The sequence below is a fragment of the Cupressus sempervirens genome, chromosome 1 (assembly GCF_028749045.1).
Source record: "Cupressus sempervirens isolate cs-2001-9-10 chromosome 1, ASM2874904v1, whole genome shotgun sequence".
Lineage (NCBI taxonomy): Eukaryota > Viridiplantae > Streptophyta > Pinopsida > Cupressales > Cupressaceae > Cupressus > Cupressus sempervirens.
In genome coordinates, this window is record NC_143118.1 from 260,501,043 (window position 1) to 260,513,630 (window position 12,588).

Sequence of the window (12,588 nt, forward strand, 5' to 3'; positions counted from 1 at the left end):
TAAACTCAATCTCTTGCCTCAAGTCAACAATAACTGAACAACTTGACTGAGATAATCCTCTTCAAGATACAAGCCTAGGGAGAAAGAACTACAGAGTAATAAGATTGAGAGGGAGTCTCTCTCTTAACCTCTACACTAAATCAGCCCAAGATGAGTTAGGGAAAACTTAGAATTCTGCCAACCACCAACATACTCATCTAAAAATAGTAACTAAGATAGTAGCATAAGCACACTAGCCTACTTCCTTAAGAGAGAAAAGAATATGGAGATGTGCCAAAGACAATGTCCAAAAGATAGATCTAGACTCATCAAAAGATTGAGTCACTCTCAAAATGACAAGGCAACATCCACCTCAAAAAAGGAATGCTCACAAACCACTCTTCACCTCACAAAGGTGGGTCAGTGCTATAGCAACCATAAACCCAAGCATGAATCACAATAAGTATCTAGTAGATTATGAATATTTATTAATACCTCCCTAAGAATAACATGAAGGGTTAAACTTCTCCAATGGCCATAAATGTGATGTGTCATGATTGAATTGGCCTTTACTTGATAAAGGGTACATGGGACACTGATCTGCACCATCCAAAGTGTGAACAAGTAGCTCATTGTTCCCTAAGAGAAATTTTGCATTAGCACAGCTCACATGAAGTTTCTCACCAAGCTAGCGAAATAGTACAATGAACCAAGTGAGAAAGTACATGATCACTAGTTTCTCGTGCAAAATTTCAAATCAACACAAAAATTTCCTTCACTTTGGAGGCCATAACTTTTATGTCTAGACTCGAATAGATTGTTCTATGTCACATTATTATGGCCACTGACTTCTTCAATTAATTCTCTTTTTAAAGCGATCTAGTGTATGTAATTGTCTCTTTTTTCTTTGTGGGAGCTACCTTGTTTTGTTTGGATTATATTGATAAGTTAGAAGAATGTCTCGACAAGAATAAGAGATATATGATAAAACTAATTTTATATGTGAATCTTATCTAATTTTGATTATTAAAACAATTAGTAGTCTAAGAGAATATGTGTGATCAATGCCCTCATGAGGTCAGGATGTAAGTGAATACTAGCAAAATCAGAGGGGTGATTCTCTTTTGGGAAAAATTAAGAAGTAAAAATATATTTTTTTCGATAGTAATTCTTTAAAAATTGTGGATGAGTACAAGTATCTTTTAATAACTTTCACAACAAACTTAATTGATAAATATGTAGAGGAAAAAGAATTCTGGGAAGCTTGAAAGCATTGTATTATTTATAAAATAGATGCAAAAATAGAAAATTATGGGATTTGAAAGTAAAAACAATGCTATTTGGTTTGTTGGTTAATGTGCGAGTTGGGGAAAAAAAATGTTAGATAAACATTGGAAACAAGTAGAAAGAATCCAAATTAAGCATTTGATTAATCATCAATAATCTCAAAATTAAAACATTGGTTCCCTATGAGGTCATATTAGTGGAAACAAAAATATTCTCTTTAGAAACATTAACAATGGTTCAGATTTCAAGCTATTTAAAGAAATTCAAGACATGAAAATTCATCATTGGTGTAATTGATCATAGAGGATAGACTTTACATAAGAAAGAACATGTAGATGAAAAAAAAAAGTTTTAAGGGAACACAAAACTCCATTAAGTCATTATAAAATATATAACATTAAGTTTCATAAAGAAACTATGTTGGGAAGACCATGTAAGGAAACTTGGCAATAAAGAATATAACTGTTTCCACATAACCCATAATAAATCTAAAATAAATACGGAATTAAAATCCACATGCAAGAGAATAGACAACACACCCACAAAATTGTGACACAAGATATACCCTGGGAAACCCTCATTGAGGGAAAAAACCTAGCCTCCAAAAGCATCCATCATCATGTATTATTCAGCAAAAATACCATTGCCATACAACCATGGAAGCCTTCATGGCCATAGCCACAACCGAGCAAATTATGTGAACAAGCATGAATCCACACATCCCATGCCATGCTTCCAACCTTCACAAATGCTCCCTTGGCTAACCTGTCAAGCTTTGTCCCGCTCAACTCTTGCCTTTTGTCTTCTCCTTGTCACTCTTTCTATACAACAACTACCCTTGTGGTTGCTTATATAGTAGCAAGTCCCACAAAACCACTAAGTGGTATTACATAAACCATGTGCTAAAACCATGTGCTACCTAACCCACTGACCCCACATTTAATATTGGACATTTAATTCTTTTCCCCAATATTAAATAATTACATGAAATATTTTCACAATGTTACAATACAACTCATCAAGAATATTCCATGAGAATCTTAACATGTTGCACGTCCATCTAGGTACAACATTACATAATAAAATAAAATAATAAAATATAACAATACTATGCAATGTGTGCAACACCCATTATCTCAACAATCTCCCACTTGTTGTATACATTGCATAGGGTCAATCCGTAGCAACACAAAATGAACAAGGGAACAATCCCTCCTAGCACATCCACCATCAAGGATCAAAATACACCAAGTGCTCCATCCTGGTACCCGCGACAAAATCAAAGTATCCAGCATCTCGAACATGAATGATCTCACCTCCTATTATGCCACTCCCACTGGACATACATAGAAGCCATCCAAAGAGAAAGCCACCCAACCTGTCACATTAGAAGATCATAAAATCCTGTACCAACTGAAATTCCAAGCACAAAAAACTTGATCCAAAGGTAATCACATGTATCCATAGTTGTCAAAATATCCATAGCTGAAATAGCACCCACAGCAAGTGCCAAACCCATCCAACTATTGATACCTCAAAGGTATAACAAGTGAATCTTATATCACCGACATATCCAATCTGCAACCTGCAATCACAAGCCTCAAGAGCAATACCTACCACATATATACCAAGAAGCTCCCACTGCAAAAGATAATGTCAAATCTATAACCAATCCACTCAACACATCTCAAAGAAGTGAATCCATGTAGTATCAAGGACATCCACAATACATAAACTAATATCCTACAAGAACAACTCTCATAACAAGTCTCCAATGCTCTCCCAAGTTCACCACAACCAACAGAGGAAAGAGATAAAGGAATAACCATGTCATCTCTCACATGACATACATGAACACAAACCAGTGATCACAATCTCCAACCAATCTCAAATCTAATGTAGGCAAAATTGAACATCTAGGAAGATAACCAAGACCAGAGAAACCATGCAAAACATAACCTGTATCACGTCCTTCTACACACACCTCTAGATGTAAACTGTGCATGTATGATCTCCTCCATAAAACCCCAACAAGAAGCCTCAACAACACCCAAACCATATCATATAACTAATCATAGATGTAAGCCTCTCACAAGAAGATCAAACTCAATAAAACCATTCCTAAACCAAGGAATAACCATTCCTAATCCAAGGAAAATGCCCAATATAAAACCATCTCCCAAACTCAACTAGCATAACAACAGATGCACATGGAGATAACCAATGCTTAACCATCTCTCAAATGAACCCTCCAGAACTAACTCATGTACCATAGCTCAAGATCCATATCCATGAAAGACAAGCATAAATATAATGCAACTGAGAGAAACAATGGGCTATACCTCTCAAGTAACAAACTGTCGAGTAGACCAAGAGTGGGGAATAAGAATGCTCATCAAGATACCCAAGTCTCCAACCAAGACTCATCTAAGAAAAATCTCCTCTCAAGTCCATATCAGGTGACTACCCCTCGGACTTCCTGTTGAAACCATCAACCATCCCAACAAATACTTCTCTAATCCAAGAGAAATCAACGTCACCACCATCTCTAAGTATCCATGAGCACCTGTAACCAATCAATCCATGCCAACTCCAAATGCAACATAACAATATCATGAAGTATCCAACTTATGATCAGTGTACTCAATACCAAGAAACTAAACCAAGATCAATGTCAAAGTTCCAACCATGGCCTCAGGAACATAAACATGACAACATGATCTTACCATCTCAACTAAAGAGATAACATGCTCCATATGAACACACCATAACATGTCACAACTCTAAACGTGTATCAAGAGTATACCATGACATAATAATGAAACCATCCTCACACCAAGGATAACATGCCAAATAAAAGCATAAACCACACCTTTTCCAAGAACCTTGTGAGTCCTCAAGATGCAACCATCTCCACACACCATGAAGAAAACCATATTCACATACCAAGAAGAACCATCTCCACATACCATGAAGATAACCAAGAACTCCATGAGTCCTCAAGATCTAACCATCTTCACACACCATGAAGATAACAAGTGAACCATGCAAATGTCAAAGATGCTTCTACAGCAACAGGATCTAAGAAAAACCTCCAACATTTGCAAACACTCAATAAATATATCAATGCCAACAACTCCCACTCAACTGTGGTACCAAGTCACCTATGGCATCATAAAATCCATCTCCTATATGAAGATCCAAATCAAATCAGGAACTAATCTTGCACTGTCACCCCATCACTGTCACAAGCTCCCACTAAACCGTGTATCCAAGCTATCCATGACATAATGATGAAAATACCATCCTCTAACCATGAGAATCAACCAAGGCATCAAACTCTATATCCAATCATGTCGTGCCAAAATCCATGACACCATGATCACATCCATGAACTGAGCATCTGGCTCTCAAAGTGTCCAACCTGTCAGCATAGTCAACCACAATCCTCCACCATGATTGTACCTAGTAACAACATCTCATCCCTTCTACATGAAGAAATTAGTAAATCATGTGACTTAGGGCATAGACAACCCAAATCCAAGACACCAATCTGAATATGCATCAATAATGAAAGATCAATGGACAAAGACAACTCATAACCAAGCTATAAATGCAACCTATAAGTATAGACCGCTTACAACACTGCACAACTTGTAGACCCAACAAGTCACCACACATATCCAAATCAAACACTGATAACCATATCATCATGAGACCAATTTGAAATATGAACTGAGTATACAATGACATCAAAACTTAAATCTCCAATGCCATAAACTCACAAGTTACCATAGTCAAAATATATTAATAAACTGTTCAAATAATATATCAACAAATAAATCATGCCAAACCTACACCAAATCTGAACCAATGTGTAGAGATCTCCAAGAGCTTTCTGTTGACTACTCGAAGTCCAAAATTTGACTCCGTATGCCCAAGTTATGCCCCAATCCGTGCTCAAAATAAACAACATCTGAATTTAGGGCTCTTAAAACCTAAAAAAATCTCAAAATCACAAAACCAAACCTACACCATATTGTAGTGCTCTGAATTAACTTTCCAACGCCTATAAGAACTCTGAAATCTAATATTCTGAGAGAAAGTTATGGCCATTTTACTAAGATAGCCTTTTTACCATTTTCAGTACGATTTTTCATTTTAAATTTTTTTAGTGACGAAAATTCCGACGGGATTAAATTTGACGGCCATCATGGGTTGAAACTAAAAAAACTCTTTCATTTCTTCTAAACATGGCCAAACTAGGGCATATTGTATATCAAAATCTATGGAAATGTCGACCCGGATCCAATGGTGAGGTCTGTTTTTACCCAAGAGGTCATTTTTGCAATCTACCCCCCAAAACCCTCATTTAAATGAAACATCCGAAAAAACCTTTTTGTCCAACAATTTCACATGCCCAAATCTTTTAACATCCCATCATAATAGCAAATCCAAAACCCTCAGATCTGCAATAATTATTCATATATCTTGCCCTTTTCTTTTATCCTCTCATGCATTCCCATGGATTCAATCTAGGGTTACAATAATAAAACCATAGCTTTGATACCACTTGTAAGGAAACTTGGCAATAAAGAATATAACTGTTTCCACACAACCCATAATAAATCTAAAATAAATACGAAATTAAAATCCACATGCAAGAGAATAGACAACATACTCACAAAATTGTGACACAAGATATACCCTGGGAAACCCTCATTGAGGGAAAAAACCCAGCCTCCAAAAGCATCCATCATCATGTATTATTCAGCAAAAATACCATTGCCATACAACCATGGAAGCCTTCATGGCCATAGCCACAACCGAGAAAATTATGTGAACAAGCATGAATCTACACATCCCATGCCATGCTTCCAACCTTCACAAATGCTCCCTTGGCTAACCTGTCAAGCTTTGTCGCGCTCGACTCTTGCCTTTTTTCTTCTCCTTGTCACTCTTTCTATACAACAACTACCCTTGTGGTTGCTTATATAGTAGCAAGTCCCACAAAACCACTAAGTGGTATTACATAAACCATGTGCTAAAACCATGTGCTACCTAACCCACTAACCCCACATTTAATATTGGACATTTAATTCCTTTCCCCAATATTAAATAATTACATGAAATATTTTCACAATGTTAAAATACAACTCATCAAGAATATTCCATGAGAATCTTTACATGTTGCACGTCCATCTAGGCACAACATTACATAATAAAATAAAATAATAAAATATAACAATATTATGCAATGTGTGCAACACCCATTATCTCAACAAACTAGCAACACCAAAACTAAACCCAACAGACAAAAATAAAAGACCATTCAAACCCAAGCAAATGCAAAACAAATTAAATAAACATTAAAAGTTTTGGATGTGACTAGGCATCCCCATCCTCTCCCCATTTCTTTGGCGTGTGAGAATTAAGGTATGGGGGTTGTTTGCTATTTTGAAATAAGTAAGGAAGCTTCTCATTTGACACCCACTTTATGGGAGAAGAGTAAAGTCCCAACAAATCATAATGTCCTTGTTTTCTTTAATCACATCATGCTTTGGTAAGTGGATCACGCCTAGTATGGGAGAGGTTTTGAATTTCGCACCCACACCCCATACTTAGAAAATTGCAAAATTAATGCCTTAGCACCTAGGCGCCCATACCCTTAGGCTACACATGATCCAATGCTCTAGGTTTCGACATAAGTCAAAAAACCCTTGTCCTCCTCCTAGGCGCATCATCTCATGACTAAGGGTAAGGAAGTCAATGTTATCATTAATACTTGTGCAGACCGTGGACCCCACCTAGGCGCTTCATCTCCTTTCTTGGGCATATGCAATATGAAGTATAAAGTAGCCTTTCTCTGACCAAAGTCAGAGGATCCACCCTTGAGTGCCTCTAGCCTAGGTAATAGGGAATGCACTATATCCTAGGTGAGTAGGCAATTTTAAAAGAGGATGTAGCATTTAAGATAAGTTAGTAGTAGGAAATGTTGTTGTAGTAGGTGGGGTAATTAGTGTTGTTTTAGGTTGTAAGCCATGTATTAATAGGGGTATTAGGAAGTAAGGTTGGCAGTTATTAAATTATGTTACTCTTAAATGAGATTGTTAGTAATGTTTTGGGGTTGGATTAGTATATAAATACATTTGTTAGTAGAGAGTTGTGTTTAAATAGTAAGGGTAGTAGATGTTAGAAAGTTAGTAAATTTGTATGTTGGAATTAGTAGTATGGATATGTTACTCATGAAATAGGGTTTAGTTAAAGGGAGTTGCAGATAATGGTTAGGATAAATGGAAAAGAAACTTAGCTAACTTTTAGATAGATTTTTATATGATGACACCTTTAGTAACACATCTAAGTAAGTGTCTTTATTTTATGAGTTTGTTATCTTTTGTTATGTATAGTTCAAGTCAAGCAAAAAGAGGACATAGGAATAGTTAATTAAGGAATTTAGAAATACCAAGTTATATTTAATGAATGATGAAATTTATTATGTTTTATTATTATTAAATGTCAGGGTATGTAAAGAAAAATCAGTATTTATAAAAAAAAAAAAAAAGGGTCAATGGAATTGTTGGGAATGATTAAGTTGGTCCGAGGGAACATTAACGCAAATCTAGATTTTTTGGAATTGCAGTGGAAATAAATAAATAAACAAATAAAACAAAACAAAAAATATTTTTAAAATTTCTCTTTTTTTTTTGTTGTGTTTTTCCCTATTAAATTTAGGGCATGATATTTTGGTATCAGAGCCCAGGTTTCGCAAACACTGGGCATTAATGGGTCCATGAATGAATGTGAAATGTGAATGTTACCCTAAGTAAAGTGAAACCTTTATAAACTCGTCTTTCAATACATGAGACTATATGAGTAAGTCAATTTGGAACCCTAACAAGTCAGGGCTAAGTGATCTAAGTGATCCTAAATAATGACCCAAAGATGTGATACTATAGTAAAGAAAGATAATATTTCATTACAAGAGATAGTATGTTCTCCTAAGAATATTTAGTCATAATAAGGATATTTTCCAGTAGAGAAGAGTAAGTTGTAGACCTTAATAGGTTATGTTGTTAAGTCATACTAGTAATATTTTGAAAACTTCAGAGGGTTAAGTTACGATAAAAGCAGAGCAAGAGAAGACTTAGTGTCGAGTGTGTCAAACTTGAATCCCTGCATAACATGATGATGAAGGAATATTCATGGTACTATGAAAGCTATAAGATCTATGTGAAAACTACGATCATATCACACATAGAGGAATTATTAAAACATACCAAGATTAGAAAGGATCAGATGAATTTATGGCGTATGTTAATGATAGTATGCCCTTAAATTAAATTGAGAAATCCCCATGGAACTAGATTTATTCTGATAGTTGGCAAAGTACTCTTAATTGAATCAATAAGAATATACAAGAGAGTTTTTCTTCACTCACCATTGGATCCCAGTATAGCTATAAGACAACTTGCCTCTTCTTCCATCAGGAAACCTTGGTACAGTTGCATCACCCTTAAAATTTAAGTTGGTGTGAATAATTTCATTGTTATTATTAGTATTATTTTATTCAATTTTTTTTATTTTTTTTATAAATTTATGGTCTCAATTGCCTCAGGGACATCCTTGTTTCATTTTGAAGTTACCATTTTGGCCACACTTGTGTTTGTTATTTTATCTTGGATTTAAGTTGTTTAAGAGGCACTTTCTTGTCAATATTGTTGATAAGTGTGTTGTATAGTGATCTGTGAAGTAGCCATACCAAGAGGTATTCCTGATAATCTATGTTGAACATTGGGACACCATAAGATCATCTTGATATATGATATGAAGCTCTTAGAAAGGGCCCTTGGAACACCATTTCTTCTTATGTCATGAATAAAATACTCTTTCAAACCTTAGATAACATAGGAGTAGATGATATGTGACTTGTTATGGTATGAATAGACACCGCATTAAGGACCTTAAGTAAGGGCGTTAAAAATCATTTTAAAAAAAAGAAAAGAAAAGTGCACTGGAATAGTTAGGCCTAGGCAAGGTTGTGTAATTATTACAATAATAGAAAGATGAAATGATCAACAATAAGACTAAGGAACTAGGGTCAAAAACTACATGATGCCAATATTGACCAAGCATAGGTGAAACCCATGTTCATATTTCTCTTAATCTTGAAATAATACAAGACAAGTGCATTCCGAATATGAATGATCATATAAGGGGATTTCATTATGCAATCAATAGGAAGGTTCATCTAAAAGATTCATTCTACCTAAGAAAGGATTTATCTAATTGCTTCATAGTAATCATGTACAAAGATAATGCAAGATCCAATTATTGCCTTGCAAAAAGGTAATAGAAAATCTCAAATGGATTCTGATAGTTTCAATATAATATTCAATTGGAGGCATCAATCAGAATACTGATATTAACACTCAACAGTATAATTGATTTCCATGTCACAAACCTTCAATGAGAAATAAATAAAGTACCAAGTGTTTGCATTTGATGGGACGTAAGGAAATCTTGATACAAGATAATAAAATTGAATCCTTATACTTCTGATGAAAGGGGAAGATATCCATTATCGGTAAATTGAATATTGAACTACAATCATAAAATTTAGATAGTGCCAAGTAAAGAAAATAACTCAGGGCAGTAAAAGAATAAAGTTAGCCTATGATAACTAATAGAGAATATGTTTTAACTTGGAAATGGAAAAATGGTCAAACTTAAGGCAATATGTATAGAAAACAAAATCTCCAAGAAAATAGACTTCAAACATAAGTGTAACTAAGCAAGGGAAAGAATTTTGAGAAAATGGTACCATATGAGAAATAAGTAGGTTGATAGTACTACCCATTGGTAAATGGAAATGACTTCAATTAAACAAGAATTAGGAAGTCAGAAATAAGAATTCACAAACACAAATTATTTGACTAGAGAAACTGTGACTGCATTATGATAGATTGAGCTTCAAATACATCATTAGCATCATTGTATGCTTAAATCCCAAGAAATCGTGCAAACATCTACAAGCCTTAATAACTCTAAGAAATCCTTGTCCCAAGTAAAGGAGTATTTAAGGGATGCTTATGAGAGACAGTTGGGAATTATGGTAGGTACACCAACGGTTGGATGATAACTAATCAATGAAATTGTGAAATATCCACCTGATGAGGATTTATCCATACCATGAGTTGTTGACCAAAGTCTATAATTCTTAAATTAGATTATGAATACACAAAAACATGTTATGAACATTATGGAAAAGACTCTAAAAATTTGACCGTCTATGCTAGGGCTAGGTAAAGCCCTATATTTGAAGACTATGTTCCTAATTTTGAGTGACTTCTAGGAGGAAGTCAAAATCAAGGGGGGGAGGATGTGAGGCCTCACCCGAATCGTCATGGAATCGATGATACATTTGTATTGTGATACTTTTAGTTTAACATTTTGGTACACTTTTGAGACTATAAGGTTTTATCATTCTACTATATATATGCATTTCAATGATCCGTACATTAGGACCTGATTGATTAGATTAATGATTTCCATTTCATGTTCTAAATCATTTCAATTAGAAAATTTGAATTTTGAAGAAATGGTAAGGCTACTTGCTGTGTAGATATTCAAATTTCGATATTCAAGACTTAGAAGGAAAATGTCTTATTTCAGTAGTTTTTGTAATTATAAAATGTACTAAGGACCTAATTTTATGTGTATGTAATGATCAAACATATTTTAAAACCATATTCTCCACTTAGGTTTATGTGTGTGTGTGTCTTATGAACAATCATCCTAATTGATTTATCTCTGAATAAATGTTTTTGGAAATGGCAATTGAACCCATACTATGATGATGAGATGCCATAATTTAAATTAGATTTCAGGTACTCTACAGTTATTTCTAGATACATATGAGTTCATGAGGGAGTTTCCTTAGAAAGGTGTTGATTTATACCATTATGAAAGCTATGAATTAATAATATAAAGATGGTAACCAAATGCTAAAATCTTCCTAGATAGTGTTTATTTGTATGAATATGCATATGGTTACTTGGGCCAAAAAAGAAGAAGAAGAGAATCATTACAAATTGTATATGGAAATTTCATTAGACGAAGAAGTGTTTGCAAGGTAAGAATATTGGATGGTAATAAAATGCTAGTGTTTATGATTCAAAGTATATTGGAAACATAGCATGTAGTTCTTTCATTTGATGATTGAATTCGAACATATGTTGACATCATTATGTTACATCCTAGCTAGTTAAGTGTTTCTATGAGTTATACTCCTAACTCTATTATGCCTACCTCTCTACGATGATTGACTATTTTAAGTAATTTTGTAACATATTATTGATCTAAAAGGATAAAATGTGGCGCAAGGCCCCACTTTGATTCCATAATAGCACTTGACACACTTTTATATCAGGCTCGATTTGTTGATAAATCATATTGATGACTAAGGAATTTGACTACTATGATAAGAATGGATATTGTAGGATGCAATATTTTTACATGTTGATTTATGATTTAAATGCAGATAAATAATAAATTGTTAATTATGACTTAATGTAATATGAAGATAAATGTTAATTTGATCATGATGATTTAATGTGATATGTAGATAGATGTTAATTTGATGGCTTATGTTATGCAGATTTGTTATTCTAACATCTTGGATGATTTAAATGGGAATAAATAGGAAAATTTACTTGAATTATGGTTATCACTATACGCATATACATTATACATGTTATATGACTCCTTGGACTACTGATGCTCAAGTTTATTGTGCAGGAAGTGGAGCCATGGAAATTCTTGGGGGTAACAAGTTCCAAACCTTGTGAACACAGTTTAACCAAGGCGAACCTTTGGAAGGTTCAAAAGCCTCATTGTGAAAGTAATTTTCTTCGTGATTGTATGGTTTCTTGCTTGCTTGTGAATATGTTTAATCATAACCTAGGTGTATTAAGGGCATGGCAAGGAAAATGTAATGTATTTTTATGTGTGTCACTTGACACTTGTATAGTCTATGTGTTGATGACATGTCACCTATAGTGTTGATCTCAAGGTTACTAAATCTTGTTCCTCTTCCTTCTTTTCAAATTAATTCTTAAGTACACCCATTTGGGAGAGAGTGTTAGGATGGGTCACCATCATAGGAAATTCGAATTTGGATTTGCCTAGGGTTCCAAGGGGTCATTAAGTGGTCCCAAAGTGCCTTTTATGTTGAAATAAGCTAACCATGTGATAGTATATCAAGTTAGGGACCTAATTTTGATCATGTGAGTGCCTAGACAACCTAGGGGGCCCCTTTATCCA